Here is an 18,216-nt window from a genome sequence, read left to right as displayed (position 1 = left end):
TCTAAGGACACCAGGGACAAAACTGCAGACCTGCACAAGGCTGGGATGGACTACAAGACAACAGGCAAGCAGCTTGGTAGAAGACAACAACTGTTATGATTATTTATTAGAAAGTGGAAGAAACACAAGATGACTGTCAATCTCCCTCGGCCTGGGATTCCATGCAAGATCTCACTTTGTGAGGTAAGGATGATTCTGAGAAAGCTCAAAACTACACAGCAAGATCTGGTCAATGACCTGAAGAGAGCTGGGACCACAGTCACAAAGATTACATTAGTAACACATGATGCTGTCATGGTTTAAAATCCTGCAGGGCAGCAAGGTCCCCCTGCTCAAGCCAGCACATGTCCAGGCCTGTTTGAAGTTCACCAGTGACTATCTGGATGATCCAGAGGAGGCATGGGAGAAGGTCATGTGGTCAGATGAGACCAGAATAGAGCTTTCTGGAATCAACTCCACTTACCATGTTTAGAGGATGAGAACAACCCCAAGAAAACCATCCCAACCATGAAGCATGGGCGTGGAAACATCATACTCTGGGGGTGCTCTTCTGCAAAGGGGACAGGACGACTGCACCGTATTGAAGGGAGGATGGATGGGGTCATGTATTGCGAGATTTTGGCAAACAACCTCCTTCCCTCAGTATGAGCATTGAAGATGGGCCATGGCTAGGTCTTCCAGCATGACAATGACCCAAACACACAGCCAGGGCAACTAAGGAGGGACTCCATAAGAAGCATTCCAAGGTCCTGGAGTGGCCTGGCCAGTCTCCAGACCTGAACTCAATAGAAAATCTTTAGAGGGAGCTGAAACTCCAAACCTGAAAGATTTGGAGAAGATCTGTATGGAGGAGTGGACCAAAATCCCTGCTGCAGTATGTGAAAACCTGGTGAAAAACTACAGGAAACATTTGACCTCTGTAATTGAAAACAAAGGCTACTGTACCAAATATTAACATTGATTTTCACAGGTGTTCAAATACTTATTTGCAGCAGTAACATACAAATAAATTATTAAAAAAATCATACATTGTGATTTTCAGATTTTTTTTTTAGATTATGTCTCTCACAGTGGACATGCACCTAAGATGAAAATTTCAGACCCCTCCATAATTTCTAAGTGGGAGAACTTGCAAAATCGCAGGGTGTTCAAATACTTATTTTCCTCCCTGTAGCAAAAAATATGACAGATACTGAGGCGAATAAAAGTACATCCCTTTTTTTACTGTGGGGTCACCACAGCAGATCCGATATGGATCGGCATGTTGATGTGGCACAAGCTTTATGCCGGATGCCCTTCCTGACACAACTCCACATTACAGGGAAAATGGGCAGGGGTGGACTTGAACCAGCAACCTTTCACTGTGGACACAATCGCAATAACCACATGGCTACCACGGTACATAGACAGTGAAGTGAGTGTTCCTACACACACACAAAGACAAAAACAAAACCTAACAAAACTAAAACATCTTCAGGTCTGGAAGAAGTTTCTCTGCCTCACACTTTAATTGAAAGGAAGCTGCTGCTCACTACACCCCTTTCCAAAGGGAGGGGGAGCTGGACAATCTAATAGCTAATCAATACATTTCTCTCCTGAAAACCTTGTCAGCATGTCACAGAGAAAGTGCACATTCAGATGCCACCATCTCCAACATACACCACAGATGTCTAAAACTAGTCACCTCAGGGTTAAATTTGATTTATTTGATTGACTGATTTATTTGATTTATTACATTTTCCCCAGTAGATTTGAGGATTATTAAGAAATTTTAAAACAAAACTCACATGAACCATTAGGTGCTTCTGGGTTACAGTGGTTTTTGTCTTACTACACTCTCATGTCTACTATTTTCACATGGTCCTTCCCAATTATGCAGCCATGCCCAGCCAGATATTTAGACGTGAGCGAAGGCTGGAGATCTTTAAATGTTCTTGACTCATTGTAATTTTTTGTATGAATAGTCAAGATATTCATTGTTGTGTCAGGTTGTCTCCATTTGGACAGAATGGGTCTCACTGGTTCTTTGAGTCCCAGACCCTTATAAAAAGCTTTGTTGTTGTCCCCAGACTGATGTACTTCAGTCACCAACTTCTTCATCTCTTGGAAATTTATTTTTACCTTAGCATACTATGCTACTTGGTGAGACATTTTAGCAAATTCCAATCTTCTGAAATGGTTCTATTTGACTGATAATTTTTGTGGGTGTGTCTGCTGGTCCAGATGAATCCAATTAGCAGTACAGTTTGGTAGATTTGTTGCATTAGGAACTTAAAGAAAACTTCGCCACACAGGCCTAGTTGGTATTGATATGTGAAAACAATATAGAATAAGAAAAACAAAAGAAAGCGAGAGAGGGAAAACACTTTTTGTACCAACTTTAACGTCACTCGAATTCGTGGGATTTTAAACTGAACTCATTACTACTAGTCATTGCAAATATGACTTGCTATAACAACTCAAATTCTGTGGCATGAAAACTGGAGATATCTGGATCCAGATTCAGATCCAGGAGATATAAATCAAAATCTCCACCAATATATCCATGAGAGGTAATTTCAACAATGGCAGCTTTCTTTCAAGTCAAGTCTGGGAGCATACGCTGGTGCTGCACTTTTCTGCATCCACGACACCATGAAACCCACCTTGGGTCCTGGATGGCAACCACCCAGGCAGACAACTATACCATTCCCATGTCAAAGTCAAATTTGAGAACAACATACCCAAAAATGTTAGAGAAAGATTACAGCCAACCTGATCTTATTTTCCCACCCAGAATATAAAACTGTAGTGCAGCCTAACTTATCTCCAGATACTTGTAAGATTGGATAATAAAAATTGAGTCCATTACAAATATAACGCAATGCTAAAATACCCTTGGCCATATGAGCATAACAATAGGAAACAGAATGTGACCATTTGACCTCTTAAAATAGGTCAAGTTTAGCCATCTTTGAACTTGTCCAAGGTCTGTGTCTTAAGAATGTTCGCTGTAAATTTGAATACCCTGGACTAGACCTAGTACCTAGGACTGGACTTATGCCGAGCACAGACAGACAGACAGACAAATGGACGGATGGAGGGAAGCACACAAGGTCTTCGCAATACAAAATGGCCATATTTTAGCCTCGGGTAAAAACTGTTTGCAGTTTAAGAGACTTATTGCTCCAAAAATGAATGTAAATAAAATTTTAAAAAAAGCAGCAGTGACACTGGAAATGAAAGAAAACTGATAATATGCCACTGAAATCATTTAAAGCTATGCACAACTGTAATGCCGCGTTCACACCGGGTGCGATCAGATGCCACAAATTCGCGCTGGTCGCATGGCGATGGACGTGCCACCATCGCCCAGTGTGTCGCTCTGCTTTCGCTGCGAAAATCGCCCCAGTGTGTCATCAAATAGGAAGAGCTTCCATTCCGCTCGCCGGCTCCGGTTGTCAGTCAAGTTAAGATGACGGACCTTGATCACACGGAGCGAGTTGTTGTGCAAAGCTGACAAACGTCATGAGACGTTCCCAATTCAGGGAGTATCATTATTTGCTGCAGGAGGAGCAGGAGCAGAAGGAGGTCCTTCCGCCTCTGCAGGACCCAGTTTGAGGACCTCCTGTCCCGTTCACGCGCGCACATGTAAACAAAAAAAACAAAAAAAAAAACAAAACAAACAAAAAAACAAACAAAAAAAAACTCCGCTGCTTGCTGCAGGGCTGCTACTCGCTCTTCCCCAAAAAACTCTGTCATAATTGTGTTTAGAAACCAGTCACCATTTGCTTTATTATACATCTGTGTAGTTAATAAATAAAATAATCTCCACGGACGATTCGCTCGCGCGCGCACAAGAAGAAAAAAAAAAAAAAGACAAACTCCGCTGCTTGCTGTGGGGCTACTGCTCGTTCTTCCCCAAAAAACTCTGTCATAATTGTGTTTAGAAACCAGTCACCATTTGTTTTATTATACATCTGTGTAGTTAATAAGTAAAATAATCTCCACGGACGATTCGCTCGCACGCGCATGTAACAACAAAAAAAAGAAACTCCGCTGCTTGCTGTGGGGCTGCTGCTCGCTCATACCAACCAGCAAGAATTCTTGCTCACACAGACCTGTTAATTTTTCTTTAAGAAGCCCTCTTATTCTGAACTCTTTACCTGTATTAATTGCACCTGTTTGAACTTGTTACCTGCAAAAAAGACACCTGTTCACACACTCAATCAATCACTCTCCAACCTGTCCACCATAGCCAAGGCCAAAGAGCTGTCTAAGGACACCAGGGACAAAGCTGTAGACCTGCACAAGGCTGGGATGGACTACAGGACAACAGGCAAGCAGCTTGGTAGAAGACAACAACTGTTATGATTATTTATTAGAAAGTGGAAGAAACACAAGATGACTGTCAATCTCCCTCGGTCTGGGATTCCATGCAAGATCTCACTTTGTGGAGTAAGGATGATTCTGAGAAAGCTCAGGACTACACAGGAGGACCTGGTCATTGACCTGAAGAGAGCTGGGACCACAGTCACAAAGATTACATTAGTAACACATGATGCTGCCATGGTTTAAAATCCTGCAGGGCAGCAAGGTCCCCCTGCTCAAGCCAGCACATGTCCAGGCCCATTTGAAGTTCACCAGTGACCATCTGGATGATCCAGAGGAGGCATGGGAGAAGGTCATGTGGTCAGATGAGACCACAATACAGCTTTTTGGAATCACCTCCACTTACCATGTTTAGAGGATGAGAACAACCCCAAGAAAACCATCCCAACCGTGAAGCATGGGGGTGGAAACATCATACTCTGGGGGTGCTCTTCTGCAAAGGGGACAGGACAACTGCACCTTACTGAAGGGAGGATGGATGGGGTCATGTATTGCGAGATTTTGGCAAACAACCTCCTTCCCTCAGTAAGAGCATTGAAGATGGGTCATGGCAGGGTCTTCCAGCATGACAATGACCCCAAACACACAGCCAGGGCAACTAAAGAGGTGCTCCGTAAGAAGCATTTCAAAGTTCTGGAGTGGCCTGGCTAGTCTCCAGACCTGAACTCAATAGAAAAACTTTGGAGGGAGCTGAAACTCCAAACCTGAAAGATTTGGAGAAGATCTATATGGAGAAGTGGCCCAAAATCCCTGTTGCAGTGTGTGAAAACCTGGTCAAGAATTACAGGAAACGTCTGACCTCTGTAATGGCAGACAAATGTTTCTGTACCAACTGTTAAAGCTCTGTTTTTCTAGGGGGTCAAATACTTATTTTCCCTACTGTAGTTTTCACACAAGTTGAGGCAATGTTACAGTACTTACCACACCCAGACAATACCACGCTACCCAACGTCCATTGTTGCCGAGCTATAAATCATGCAGGATTGTTGTCGAACTTTTTATACCGTAACACAATGCAGTAAAACTATACAGCTCAAAGAGCGCATGTGAACAATTAAAAGAAAAAAATGCTCATTACGGCCTGGCTGCAGCTCCTCAGCGCTCTCACCTCCTCAAGTTCTCTCACGATTGTGTTAAATAAAGTCCTGCTGCTTAACTCCTGCTCACAGACCGATCATCAGTGAGAGGACATGTCCACATCCAGTATAACTCCTCATGGAGGACATCTCCACATCTCCTCACGGAGGGCATCTCCATGTCCACTCTCAGACGGATTGCGCGTGATCGCTGGCTGCAGCTCCACGGTCAAAGGAAGAATGATAAACTAGAAGAGAAATCAAAGCGCACACCTGCAGCACGGCACAGGAAATATGATAAACCAGAAGAGAAGTCAGATAAGAGAAATCAGTAATTAAGTCCATTAACTCCTGGAAATTATGTATTCTGTATTTTTCCAATGTATCAACTCCATCTGCATGTCCAGGCAGTTTGGAGCCAAGCTTTTCTGCCCTGCTGTGCACAACTGGTGCAGACATTCCTGCGTATTAGATACGCAGCATAATGCAACTCTATGCTGGTCCCGTGGACTCCAGTCATCAACTATCTCAGCAACAGATATCTGAAGCTTTTGTACAACAATCATTTCCACATAAATTCAGCATTATTTCATCATAAAAGGCGGCGGAAGCAATCAGAGTGCTGCGGCTAAACGAGCTGCTAGCTGATGCGTTCACTGCACATGGGTCATTTCAAAGCATCACGGAATTTCGCAGTTTCTGCTTAAAACGGCCTAGTTTCTGCTTAAAACTGACTTTAAAATGATTTAAGAGGTTTTACCTTTATCATCTGATGGTTAATAATCCCATTAATCCATTTGATTGCTTTAGGTGAAGAGACTCAGTCTCAGATGTGCTGTTGTGGTCCGAAATGACACATGCGCAGATGCAAAAGGTGGACCGATTTTTAGGGGCAGACCGTTCGGTCTGCGACACCGGTGTGAAAAGGGCTTTAGTCTGAAAACAGCCCATCCCTCTCATTGCAAACTATTACTTTCATGTCTAAACTAACATGTCCTTTCTGGACTTTTGACTGTGCTTTTAGAACACAAGTGCTGTGAAACAATTATAAAGTAACTAACATAACTTGATAATGCTGCGTTAAAATGGTCCATATCTCACTGACAACCACACCTGCTCCTAATCCATCATTACGCCAGCATCCATTAGTCATCCAGCAGGTGACATGAGACATTACAAATCTGACTTTCTGGGCTGATGAGCATCAATGTTCAGCAGCACAGGCTATCCTCATTATATTAGGAACATGCATATGACCTAAATATGGTGTCCGCTGCTGTGGATGTATCAGCTGTACATGGCCTGAGAGACATTCCAGGCAGTAGGGCTGAGTTTGTGCTTTGTGGAATGCATTTATTTTTTTTGGCAATCAGGAATCCCCCTATTTGACAGCGTAGTTGAAATCCCCACGCCCACCCCCCGCAACCTCATGTTTAAAATGCATTCCTGTGATGAGTAGAAGTTAAAAAATTCCATGATTGAAATTTTGCATTGAAAAAGTCGAAGAAATTCACCTTGAAGGTGAGTGGGATCTGTTTTCAAATCATACAGAACATTTAATTAATGTAATTATCCACCTTTCTGCGAAGTTTGGTGGTGATCGAAGCCTTAAATCGTGAATCTTTGCAAATATCAAATATAAATGTGATAATAATTAGGTCTGACAGAGTACCATCATTTTGAAATGTAAATTATGAGAAACTGGTCACGGCTTTCTGTTGACGTAAATTACCAAAATCTTCCAAACTTCAAATGATCATAACTTTCTTTATATCTGATATATATATATATATTATATATATATATATATATATATATTATATATATATATATATATATACACACACACACACACACACACACACACACAATACAGTGTTCCACAGTTTAATAAGGTCAGACTGGAACATTCTTTAGTGCATCAGTCGATAATTAAACTAAATAAGGAGCTTAATCCATAACAACATTATGAAGGCCGCAATGCGAGCAAATTTTTACTCTATGGATTGTTTGTGAAATATCTGTGTCTTATTTGTATTGTAACGGAACTATTGAATATGTAACATAAATTTCGGATCTCTGATCTGATAATAAAGTATTATCTTTATCTTTATATATATATATATATATATATATATATATATATATATAGGCAACATGTACGTCTGAAATATTCCAGAACTGGAACTGGACCATACTGCAGTTCTGCTACTGCGCAAGACCGAAAGTGTTCAAAGCACTGATTAACAAGCAAAAGTGTTGTTCAAATTAAACTTTTTTAATGCATTTCGTTAAAAAAAATAACAAAACAAAAAACAACTAACTCTTCTACACAATTTCAGATAAAATTTACAAGGTTGCTAGGCAGCTCAGACATCATGTTTAGCGCAAACACAGCAACCTTTCGGAAATGTGCTGCGCATTGCAGTTTAGAGGATAAGCAGTACAAAACAAATAAATATAGGATTTAAATACTACTGAGTAAAATAAGTTTTCCGGTTTTTTTTTTCTAAAGGATAAAACATATGCATCGAGATACGCATCTTTGTCGATAGGAGCTCGTGCGCCTTGTCTGCATTCAGTAACCATTATCACACGAACCACAACTTCATTCCGCGCAGTTTGACTACATTTGTCCTTGTCTCGACTGGAGGTCAAAAAACTATACACTGCGTTAAAAAGTACACCACTACAACGGGCTTTAATTGTACCAAAGTTGCGGCGTTAATTTCACCGTCTGTTTGCCGCTTTGGTCGTCCATAGCAACCGCCGTAGCAACAAAAGACGGGCAGGAGAAAATCCTCCGAAATTAATCCGCCGACGAGTCGTCAGCCGCGGCGGCGCTAAAAAAAGCAGCAGCCGGCCTTCAGCCGACAGCAGGTGTTTCTCATCACGCACCTACCCGTCTCACGCAAGCCAGCAAACAGCGTTTCATCGCACGAACATGTTGAAATATAGAGGTGTTAAAAGTATTAGCGTAATAAAATGTGACGTGCGTGGACACGGAGGAAAAATAGATCCTGTAAAGTTGGTTTCCAGCAGTGACGAGCCCAGTCCCCTGAGGGTTCTCCGCTGTGGCGTTTCTTTATTTTTTATTTTTTCGTGTCGGGATACTCACGTTGCCTGCAATGCGTGGCTCCATGGTTCTGGGGAATCCTCGGCGTTTCCCTCATTCCGTCGCCCCCTATGGTGTAGAAAATACCCGGCACATCGGTAAAAACACGCAGCTGCTCCGAACCATGCGGCACCGAACCATCGCATCCTCCAAACAGCCCGTTAAGTCAGTCAACAGCCAGCCGCTGACACGCGCCGCTTCCACACGCGCATCTCCGCCGCTGACCAACCGCATTCCGACATCCACAGACAGCAGCTCCTCGCCGAGTGCCGACGGAAACGCACGACTTCAACTCGGCACGCACCTGCTCTCGGGCCAGTGTGCCGAGTTTGGCGCCGTCTGGTGGACATCTGGTGGCAGGATCCCGGATCCAGAGAGGACAAAACTTATCAGGTCTCCTGATGAAGCATATCAAGAACCGTCCGTGGGCACTCATGGCTGAGCTTCCAATCTGCAGATTTTCAATCCAAATCATAAACTTAAAATCTGTGAAATCAGTGAAACCACCTGTTTGAAGTGTAAACATGCATACAGTTGAAACGTTTCTGAGTTTGTCGCTGAGAAACAATATTATTTATTTATATTTATTTATTTATTCTTCATAAATTACACTGGAAGAATTCTGTTTGATAATGATCAAGATAAGGGCTCTGGGATTTATTTCTTTTATTATTATTATTTTATTTTTTAAATAAATTGTGCATAATCATAATCATCTATACACTTTTAATGTATAGATGATTTACTGTCTCCCTCTGGAATGGCGCGCGAGTCCAGAATGTAAATATTAAAGTCCATTGTTCAGTGTTGTTAGCTAATATATGTAGCTTCTCTAAAAATATTAATCATATCAACGCTCAGTTTTGGTGCTGTTCATCCTTGACCCAAAATACATAAACATACCAAATGGAAAATGTCAGCTCCCCACAGTTTGTGTGTGATCAAAATTGCACGCATGCATGTGCACATACACGCACGCACACACTGCTTTTTGTTTTTCTGTAATCTGCTGCAAGCAGGTACTTTTACTTTGACAGAGAATGTGGTAGAAGACATTAAAAGTGCAACACATTTCACTTATGGTGCCAACATTACACCCATGGTAAAAGCAACATAAGAGTTATCTAAAGTGACTAAACCAATTGAACTACAAACACACAATAAATCAATAACACCAACAACACTGTTAAACTAACATAAACCATTATAACATTTAAAGCCTCAAAACCCAAAACTCCCATGGTGCAGCACAATGTCCATTGTTTATTGGTTAGCTAAAATTGCTAATTTCTCCAAAAATATTTGCCCTATCAACTTTCTGTTTTTGCAGCATTCAAATAAACATGTTAGTTTTTTAAATGACATAGCAAGAATTTTGTTGAAGAGAAGAAATCTACATGAACATTTATAATAGCATCAGAAACCACGTAAAAGGGAGCATTTAAAAATATGCCAGATCCACAAAAGATTTGCTATTTATTCATTCAGCGTACAACAATATAAAAAAGTGCAGGGAATTAGTGCTGGAAAAGTGTTTATTACAAGAGAAATACAAAAGATAAAAGCGTTGTTACATCATATAGGTTTTCACAGCACAAAAGCACCACAAACACAATAATATAAAAACCAGAGTAAAGGAATCATGGATTGTGTAATATGATTGGAAGGACTGAAGAGTAACTAAGGGCAAAAACAAAAGAACACCAGCAGCACCGAGAACAGAGTCAGCAGCTCCACAATCACAGATCTATATACAGTGTACACAGGACAGATTATAAAACCATAATGATCAACACAAAGTCAGCCTGAACAACTGATAAATGTGAAATATTACCAGAAAGCTTTTAATTATTTGGTTGATCTCAGAGGGTGAAGTGAACACTGAAATAAAATTAAAAAAAACAAAACTTGAATTTTAGCACATTAGAATTTTCTTAGCAAACTGACATTGTGTGAAAAATACAATTTTTATCCAGCTGTGACGTGATTTTGTTCTGACTTTAAAGCTACGCTATAAAAGTCTTGCAAACAGTGACAGTTACAAAGGTTTAGTCCCACTGATCAGGCTGTAAACAGGTTTTGTCTGCACCTCTGTGAGATCGTTTTTGATGCCTACAGATTGGAAAATCAATTTCAATCACAATCTGGACCTGCTGTCATTCAGCGATTTTTATTTTTGGACCACATACATGATGTACAGTGCGTCTGTAAAGTATTCACAGCACTTCACTTTTTCCATATTTTGTTATGTTACAGCATTATTCCAAAATGGATGAAATTCATTTTTTCCTCAAAATTCTACACCCCATAATGACAACATAAAAAAGTTTAGTTTTTTTAGATTTTTGCAAATTCATTAAAAATAACACAATTTGGAAATCACACGTACATAAGTATTCACAGCCTTTGCCATCATCCTTGAGACATTTCTACAGCTTAATTTGAGTCCACCTGGGGAAAATTCACTTCGTTATACATGAATTGGAAAGACACACACCTATCTATATATAAGGTCCCACAGTTGACAGTGCATGTCAGAGCACAAATTAAGCATGAAGTCAAAGGAATTGTCTGTAGGCCTCCAAGACAGGATTGTCTCGAGGCACAAAGGGGAAGGGTACAGAAACATTTCTGCTGCTTTGAAGGTCCCAATGAGCACAGTGGCCTCCGTCATCCATAAATGGAAGAAGTTCTTCCTAGAGCTGGCCGCCCGTCTGAGAGATCAGGTGAGATCATTTTGGATCACATAACAAAATATGGAAAAAGTGAAGTGCTGTGAATACTTTCTGGATGCAGAGTAATACTGTACAATGCTGCATGGTGCAGGTGTTGATTTATCCACACCTCCTTGTACGACCAATGTGGTAACGTAGGTCTCGGCATCTGTGTCTGCCTTCATTTCTTACATCAGCATTAAATTGCCTGCAGTTGGTTTTGTCTCTCTTTGGGAAATACATTCTTTGCTATTACATTCCTTTTCTATTTTAAGTTGATTTTGAGAACCCACTTCTAAGTTGCCAAATAGAAAATCTAACCTCTGGCAACATTTTCTTTGCTTTTTCCTCATTGGAGTTCCAAAAATCTGAGTTACCAGATACCATCAAACATCAGCTTTTTTACTGGCTAAGAACTACACTAGCTATGTCCATGCTAATGCACAGCGGTAGCTATCACAGTTGTGACGTAACTCATTTTATACAATTCCGTATGAACATGTGTACATGGAAACATGAAATCCCAACATTTAAAGGTGTGTTCCATTTAGATTTTTTATATAACTATTTAAGTAATTAAATAATCTTCTTAGGCACCACTATTATTTGTTTCTGAGTATTCAAATATCTCCTATATAATTAAATTTCAACATTTCTGGAAACTGTTTTGCATTTTGTCCCACATAGATTAAAATACAAAGACAAAATTCCAAGATACATTGGGAAACTCAGCTTCCCAGCATGCCATTCCAGGGTCAGACACCTTTAACTGTGACTGAAAGCGTCAAAAAACACAATAAAATGTAGACATAAAGACAGCAGCAAACAACTCATGAACATAAGACACCAAAAATCCTCTTGGGAAAAACTCACGATAATATCTGGACAAATTTCACTTAAAGTTATACTGGAAATCTGCTGGATGGGGAAGATAATCACACAGGTCTACTGTGTCAGATGTCAGTACTAAGACTACAGTGTTTTTACTTGGTTTACTAAAATTAGTCAGTTGAGATACTAATGTTTTACAACAGTTTTATCAGATGTGTTTTTCTAGTTGTAAGTTGGAAATCAAATGCAGAATAAAGTTGAAACATTGTGTTTTCTCCAACATACCGTCTGCAGGATTTCATGGTGTGACAAACTGTACAATGAAAAATCCAAAGGGAATACACCTTTTGTGCAACATAACATAATTGTATATAATATATAATTGTACATTTCAATACAGATTTTAAAAGTGTTCTTAAAGTTTGCATTTTTAGAAGAATTTGCAGCCGATTCTGACAATTGAATACACTTTGGGAAGGTATTTCATGAGTGATTCCGAGTTCATTATACAATATCTATATATTGTTGCTTATTTTAATTACTGTAAAGCTTTTTCTGGCTTTGGCCTGTAATTACTGCAAATAGTATGTAAGACAAATGATAAAATTCCAAGATACATTGGGAAACTCAGCTTCCCAGCATGCCATTCCAGGGTCAGACACCTTTAACTGTGACTGAAAGCGTCAAAAAACACAATAAAATGTAGACGTAAAGACAGCAGCAAACAACTCATGAACATAAGACACCAAAGATCCTCTTGGGAAAAACTCACGATAATATCTGGACAAATTTCACTTAAAGTTATACTGGAAATCTGCTGGATGGGGAATAATCACACAGGTCTACTGTGTCCCATGTCAGTACTAAGACTACAGTGTTTTTACTTGGTTTACTAAAATTAGTCAGTTGAGATACTAATGTTTTACCAGTTTTATCAGATGTGTTTTTCTAGTTGTAAGTTGGAAATCAAATGCAGAATAAAGTTGAAACATTGTGTTTTCTCCAACATACCGTCTGCAGGATTTCATGGTGTGACAAACTGTACAATGAAAAATCCAAAGGGAATACACCTTTTGTGCAACATAACATAATTGTATATAATATATAATTGTACATTTCAATACAGATTTAAAAGTGTTCTTAAAGTTTGCATTTTTAGAAGAATTTGCAGCCGATTCTGACAATTGAATACACTTTGGGAAGGTATTTCATGAGTGATTCCGAGTTCATTATACAATATCTATATATTGTTGCTTATTTTAATTACTGTAAAGCTTTTTCTGGCTTTGGCCTGTAATTACTGCAAATAGTATGTAAGACAAATGATAAAATTCCAAGATACATTGGGAAACTCAGCTTCCCAGCATGCCATTCCAGGGTCAGACACCTTTAACTGTGACTGAAAGCGTCAAAAAACACAATAAAATGTAGACGTAAAGACAGCAGCAAACAACTCATGAACATAAGACACCAAAGATCCTCTTGGGAAAAACTCACGATAATATCTGGACAAATTTCACTTAAAGTTATACTGGAAATCTGCTGGATGGGGAAGATAATCACACAGGTCTACTGTGTCAGATGTCAGTACTAAGACTACAGTGTTTTTACTTGGTTTACTAAAATTAGTCAGTTGAGATACTAATGTTTTACAACAGTTTTATCAGATGTGTTTTTCTAGTTGTAAGTTGGAAATCAAATGCAGAATAAAGTTGAAACATTGTGTTTTCTCCAACATACCGTCTGCAGGATTTCATGGTGTGACAAACTGTACAATGAAAAATCCAAAGGGAATACACCTTTTGTGCAACATAACATAATTGTATATAATATATAATTGTACATTTCAATACAGATTTTAAAAGTGTTCTTAAAGTTTGCATTTTTAGAAGAATTTGCAGCCGATTCTGACAATTGAATACACTTTGGGAAGGTATTTCATGAGTGATTCCGAGTTCATTATACAATATCTATATATTGTTGCTTATTTTAATTACTGTAAAGCTTTTTCTGGCTTTGGCCTGTAATTACTGCAAATAGTATGTAAGACAAATGATAAAATTCCAAGATACATTGGGAAACTCAGCTTCCCAGCATGCCATTCCAGGGTCAGACACCTTTAACTGTGACTGAAAGCGTCAAAAAACACAATAAAATGTAGACGTAAAGACAGCAGCAAACAACTCATGAACATAAGACACCAAAGATCCTCTTGGGAAAAACTCACGATAATATCTGGACAAATTTCACTTAAAGTTATACTGGAAATCTGCTGGATGGGGAATAATCACACAGGTCTACTGTGTCCCATGTCAGTACTAAGACTACAGTGTTTTTACTTGGTTTACTAAAATTAGTCAGTTGAGATACTAATGTTTTACCAGTTTTATCAGATGTGTTTTTCTAGTTGTAAGTTGGAAATCAAATGCAGAATAAAGTTGAAACATTGTGTTTTCTCCAACATACCGTCTGCAGGATTTCATGGTGTGACAAACTGTACAATGAAAAATCCAAAGGGAATACACCTTTTGTGCAACATAACATAATTGTATATAATATATAATTGTACATTTCAATACAGATTTTAAAAGTGTTCTTAAAGTTTGCATTTTTAGAAGAATTTGCAGCCGATTCTGACAATTGAATACACTTTGGGAAGGTATTTCATGAGTGATTCCGAGTTCATTATACAATATCTATATATTGTTGCTTATTTTAATTACTGTAAAGCTTTTTCTGGCTTTGGCCTGTAATTACTGCAAATAGTATGTAAGACAAATGATAAAATTCCAAGATACATTGGGAAACTCAGCTTCCCAGCATGCCATTCCAGGGTCAGACACCTTTAACTGTGACTGAAAGCGTCAAAAAACACAATAAAATGTAGACGTAAAGACAGCAGCAAACAACTCATGAACATAAGACACCAAAGATCCTCTTGGGAAAAACTCACGATAATATCTGGACAAATTTCACTTAAAGTTATACTGGAAATCTGCTGGATGGGGAATAATCACACAGGTCTACTGTGTCCCATGTCAGTACTAAGACTACAGTGTTTTTACTTGGTTTACTAAAATTAGTCAGTTGAGATACTAATGTTTTACAACAGTTTTATCAGATGTGTTTTTCTAGTTGTAAGTTGGAAATCAAATGCAGAATAAAGTTGAAACATTGTGTTTTCTCCAACATACCGTCTGCAGGATTTCATGGTGTGACAAACTGTACAATGAAAAATCCAAAAGGAATACACCTTTTGTGCAACATAATTGTATATAATATATAATTGTACATTTCAATACAGATTTTAAAAGTGTTCTTAAAGTTTGCATTTTTAGAAGAAATTGCAGCCAATTCTGACAATTGAGTACACTTTGGGAAGGTATTTCATGAGTGATTCCGAGTTCATTATACAGTATCTATATATTGTTGCTTATTTTAATTACTGAAAAGCTTTTTCTGGCTTTGGCCTGTAATTACTGCAAATATTATGTCAAGTTGTTGAAACGTTTTCCAACCTCTACCAACTCTACAGTGAAGTGCCACCAATAAATACCGCTTTATTGTTATTTTATCATTATTCTTGCTACAAACGGTGCATGAAGAACTGGAGCACCTTTTATGGCCCCTGAATGTAGCGTCACAGGCTTTTAAGTCAAAATGATCCAAATCCTGAGACAAACAGGAATGAAAAGATGAATAAAACAAGAGGGTTTTTTTTTCACAGCTATAAACACAAGCCAGTTTGACCTTTTGGTCATCTAGCCACACTTGTCATACAACACAAGCCAACATAGTCACATAATTTAACACTTAGAGTACACATTTCAAATTTTTTTCATGCATTCATATGTAAACATGGACTCAGCCGATTAAAGGCTTTAGAGCGGGTGTTGGTAAAATATGCATACATACATACATACATACATACACCTGAGAAACCTTAATACCGGGTCAGATTGTTCAATGACACTATAGCTTTAGTTTCCTTTCAAGTGTAACATGTTGGTAGTGGTGTGCTATCAGTCGCGGCAGTTACAGTTTCTTCTGGCAGTGCTGAATTACAGTAATGTTCCCCTCTGAGGTCCAACAGTGACAATCTCAAATGCTTCATTATGGAGGGGATTTAGATAACACTATAATTACATTAGGACAAAATATAGATAACGCCAACACACTGAGATATATATAAATAATATATATATATATTGTGTAAATTGCACTGGTAACATATTTGACTATTAATCCTAATCAACGACAGTGCACTATTAGAATAACTAATTAATGCTTGATTATCTAATGTGTGGAGAAAGCGGAAGCACAAAACGTCTGCAAGAATAAAACCATGAATGTCTGTATGGTTGGTGGAAGAAAGAAATAAAAAAGTCAAGGTTGATTTGCAAACAACAGTAACTGACTGACTGATGTAAACACTGTTAAACCATATTGTGTTCTACAGACAGCACAGTCAAAAACAATGTGGGAATTACAAGAGTAAATTACAATATTTCAACATATGAATAATAATAATAAAAAGTTTTAAAAACACTTTAAAAATTATAAACTCCATTATGATATTCAGATGAGCCGAATGTAAACACTCTCCTCCGTGACAATAAAAAATGTCTTAAATTCAGATTCTGCATTCATGAGGTTCACCACAGATGGAGAACTCTTCGACTTAAACCCTGATCATTAAAAAAGCTCCAGTAAACAACAACAACAACACACACACACCAAAATGTTAAAATTTAGGTGAACTGATGAAACAATCCATGTCTCATTTCAGGGGCTGCCTCACTCATTACAGCAAACAGATTCATAAAATAAATAGTTGATGAAACTGATGGAAGTCTACAATAAAAGTCTGGGTGTCTTGTTAAACATGAGTTATTGAAGAAAAACTAATATGGAAAAGTTTCAGTACAAAGTATTGTTTGATGGGTTCCATCTTCAATGTACCACTGTCTCTAGTTCACTAAAAAAAGTGTTAGAAACCTAATTTTCAAATACAATAAACTTGATTTATTTGTAGGTGTACACAACAACAGACAACTGCCACTCAATCATACAATTACTGTAAAAACGTGATGTCAGAGTTCACCATTCACAAAAGTCTTATTAGCCATCAGAACATCATGGGCTTCCACAGCTCCTCTGAAGATACAGACTTTGTTTATGTGATCCTGGAACTGTCCCTGGAAGGAGTCTGTCTGCTCCATGTAAAAGTTTTGTCCCACTGTCACTTAATCTGAGTCTTGATATTTAATGATGCAGCTATTCAAAATCATCTAGTATTTCCATGACAACAGAATCATCCGCAGAGTCCTCAAACTGGACAACATCTTCCTCAGTGAGAAAGAAACTTTGGCCACCAAAGTTAACTTTGAAGCAAAGTTGGTGTGGAACTCCCAACTTTATGGATCCAAACATTTTTCTGAAGAACTTCTACAGCTATGAAGTGGACATCTTTTCCACTAGGGTGTATTTGTATGTTGTCCATACTGCTGGTGTGTAATTGTCCTTTTCACTCATCTTATGTGGAGGAGACCTTCAACAACATCCGGAGAAACAACTAGTACATCCCCAGCTACATCTGAAGACCTGTTCAACGCCGCAGAGGTCAGCTAGAGACACCCAGCCCTTATGAGCAACAACAACCTGTCCAATGACATATCACTGCTGACTCTGACCCCAGTCCTATGATTCACCCTTTCAAAGGATCACCTCCTCTGTGATGTAATAAATCAACTGTATGTTTTAAAATCACATTTTATGTTTTTTCTATTGTTAACACAACAATTCCAGACATCACAAATGCAGAAGTGCTCGTCTGTCCACTTAGACAATTCAGCCGTAGCCCACTAGAGGGCAATGTGCATTGTGTACAGATCATGGTATCATAACCCTTCAAAATAAATAATAAATAAATAAATAAAAATGTTAAAGCTTAAAAAAGTTCTTCAGATATATTCATTTTTTTAAATAAACAATTTCTGAGAGAAAATTCGGTATTTGTGTGTTTAAAATATGTTAAACAGTTTTACCCATATTGTTAATAAAAAATGGACAATATATAAACAGCATAACAATGACTTACTACTTTATG

General features: G+C 38.5%; 1 protein-coding gene and 1 long non-coding RNA gene across 3 annotated transcripts in view; both read right to left on the bottom strand.

Moving 5' to 3' along the window:
* The window catches only part of radil (Ras association and DIL domains), an 83,250-nt gene extending 74,573 nt beyond the window's left edge, over nt 1-8,677 (bottom strand). For both annotated transcript variants that reach the window (XM_034187719.1, XM_034187720.1), the window contains exon 1: nt 8,566-8,677. The gene's annotated coding sequence lies outside the window, so the exon portion shown is untranslated. The remainder of the gene's footprint in view (nt 1-8,565) is intronic.
* A 7,973-nt stretch (nt 8,678-16,650) lies between these two features.
* Nucleotides 16,651-17,194, bottom strand: LOC117525783. Its single transcript, XR_004565140.1, has 2 exons — nt 17,157-17,194; nt 16,651-17,126 (listed from the first exon to the last, which is right to left on the bottom strand). It is a non-coding gene; the product is annotated as an uncharacterized LOC117525783 (long non-coding RNA).
* Between the last annotated feature and the right edge of the window lie 1,022 nt (nt 17,195-18,216).

The sequence above is a fragment of the Thalassophryne amazonica genome, chromosome 15, assembly GCF_902500255.1.
Source record: "Thalassophryne amazonica chromosome 15, fThaAma1.1, whole genome shotgun sequence".
Taxonomy (NCBI): Eukaryota; Metazoa; Chordata; class Actinopteri; order Batrachoidiformes; family Batrachoididae; genus Thalassophryne; species Thalassophryne amazonica.
The sequence above is the reverse complement of the archived record's forward strand: the minus strand, read 5'-3'. Positions and strand labels throughout refer to the sequence as shown.